Source organism: Arachis hypogaea, chromosome 12 (genome assembly GCF_003086295.3).
Source record: "Arachis hypogaea cultivar Tifrunner chromosome 12, arahy.Tifrunner.gnm2.J5K5, whole genome shotgun sequence".
NCBI lineage: Eukaryota > Viridiplantae > Streptophyta > Magnoliopsida > Fabales > Fabaceae > Arachis > Arachis hypogaea.
This window is the reverse complement of record NC_092047.1, coordinates 44,515,836-44,518,510: the sequence shown is the minus strand read 5'-3', so window position 1 is coordinate 44,518,510 and position 2,675 is coordinate 44,515,836. Positions and strand designations below refer to the sequence as shown.

The 2,675-nt window shown below is 34.9% G+C and overlaps 1 long non-coding RNA gene across 1 annotated transcript; it reads left to right on the top strand.

The window, feature by feature from the left end:
* The first annotated feature begins 506 nt into the window (after window positions 1–506).
* On the top strand, window positions 507–2,461 carry LOC112729241 (uncharacterized). Its single transcript, XR_011869138.1, has 4 exons — window positions 507–1,150; window positions 1,518–1,578; window positions 1,813–1,896; window positions 2,111–2,461. It is a non-coding gene; the product is annotated as an uncharacterized lncRNA (long non-coding RNA).
* Window positions 2,462–2,675: the final 214 nt, after the last annotated feature.

Here is a 2,675-nt window from a genome sequence, read left to right as displayed (position 1 = left end):
ATTAAAATAAATTTATTATAAATATTATATATTATTATAAATATATAAAAAATATTATATTTTGAACACATAAGGCTAAAATAAATATTAATATAAAGAAATAAAATTAAAATAATTTTAAAATAAATATTATATATCTATTATTGATTATTATATAACAAATATTATTTTTGAAAAAGATAAAATTAAAATAAATTTATAATAAATATTATATATTTTTATTATAAATAATTATTTTTTTATAACAAATATATATTTTTTGTTAGAAATAATTATTAGAATTCAACAATAGATTGATAAATAATATTTTAAATAATTTTAATATAGTATATTAGATTTTAAAATTATTATTCTATCCACCCATTTTTATCAATATATCTATTTTATCTATATCCTTTTATAAAATCTCTCATTCCTAACTAAATTCCCAAATTAAATAAAAAATTCTAATTTCCAAATTCTAAAACCCTAAACACCCCCCCCAACTGAGCACACAACCCCCCACTCATAAGCGTAACACATACACACACACGGACAAGAGAGGAGGAAGGAGAAGAGGACGGCGCCGGCGGGTTAGGTGCCGCCGTCGCCGTCATTGCCAAGCCCGAAGGAGAAAGAGAGTCCGCAAAGGGAGAGTGAGGGACGGAGAAGAGAAGCCGCGCTAACCCCGCAACGCCACTGCGTCGTCGCCTCCGTTGAGCGGTCGCCATCATCGTGCGAGAAAGGAGAAGGAGCCGTCGAGGGGTCGCTAAGCCGCTGCTGTCTCCGTCACATTCGTTTCTGTCACAGAAGCTTCCATTTTCGTCACTTTCATGTTGCGGAGAGAAAGAACTACGCATGAGCCAGGGGCCAGGGAAAGGGAGCCACTGCCGTTGCATCCTGGCTACGCTGCCGTTCAATTCGTTGTTTCATCATGGCCATGGAGAGGAACGTGAATGGAAAAGGAAACAGGGAAGCTGCTACTTGGGATTTGAGGAAAACGGCTCTGTTCTGCCTCGCCTCTAGGTTCTGCAAGTTGCCGGAGTCCTCAGCTGCCGGGAACCAGCACTGAAGCTGCCCAGAATCACTACTGTTGCTGCCATGGGAGCTGGTATTGGAACCACTGATGGAGCTGCTGTGTTTAGTGATTTTCGCGAGTTGTGACATCGAGGTAGGAAATATTTTATTAAATTAAATATTTTAAACTTTGAATGCCTGAAAAGTTTACTGGATTATTACGAATAGTTGAATGCTTCATATGTAATGGATTTTGGTTGTAGATTAAATGTGTGACTGGTTGTGCCTCTTGTTGATTTTACGATAGTAAGGTAGAACATGTTGATATGTGTATGCTGTAGTCTGCAAGAGTGTGTTGAGAAGATACATGTCTAATGTTGTTCTGATTTTGATTTGGAAACTGGTTCTTTGAAAATGAAAAATTCCTATAGCTGTTTAGATGCTCTCTTTACTAACTTTGTTTCTTATATTCTGATTCATAGTTTAAGATAGCCCTTTTTTCTACTTTTCATTTTCTTCAGGATTGAAATTGTAGATAAATGCTTTTGTCATGACACAATGGAACAGATTGTTGATTCTTTGGTGAGCTTTACATCTTCCATTAAATTTAAGTACCTCTAGCACAACTTTATCTTAGAATTTCATTTATTCTGCTGCTAAAATGTCTTTAGTATTGCTTTTAGTTGTAGTCTCTTATCTTGTTAACTCTATTTGTACCAGCTAGTCTTGGTTAACATCTATCTATTGTGAGTGGCTTAACTTTCTGGTAACAGTTCACAGTTTCTTTTTCCATCTAATTACTTAAATTTCCATTAGGAAAGAGTGGCAAGTGAAACAAATGATGCATGGTGCATTTCTACCCTAAATAGACTTAAAGAAGCTTCGCCATTGAGCTTGAAGGTTTCCCTGAGATCAGTGAGTTTCTTTTTCTTGTCAAAACTCATTTGAGTTCTTGATTACTATGCTTTCTTCCTTCCATACGAGAAGCTACTTACTATAATGTAAACCGTCTAACATTTTCTTGTCAAAACTCATTTGAGTTCTTGATTACTATGATTTCTTCCTTCCATACAAAAAGCTACTTACTATAATGTAAACCATCTAACTGATACAGATACGAGAGGGTAGATTTTAAACTCTTGACCAGTGCTTATTGCGTGAGTACCATACGACTTTACAAGCAAAATCTAAGCAGATTTCTGGTGACTTTTGTGAGGTAATGAACATTGCCAGCATTACAAATCCAACATCATTCAAAGATGAGGTTTCTAGGTGGTTTATAAATGTGAGACATTCTTTGCCTTTGAGCTAGCTTTGGGGTTGAGTTAAAATAGGTTATAGATTTCTTGTCTCTTGGCAATTTGTCCATCAATTGTTGTTACTTTTACGTTTACAGTTGAGTTAAAGACTCCTGATATTATTCTTAATTTCTACTATTTACTTTGATGTTGTCAAATGATGGCCTTATTCTAAGCTGTTTTATTAGTGCTGATTTGATTTTAGAGAGTTCATATAGGTTGATTTTGCTGTTTAGTGCTGCTTTATCCTTGTTAATGGCTGATTTCATTCCTTTTTTGATTGAGCAATGATGATGATGGCCTTATTCTGAGCTGTTTTATTAGTGCTGATTTGATTTTAGTGAGTTCATGTGGGTTGATTTTGCTGTTTAGTGCTGCTTT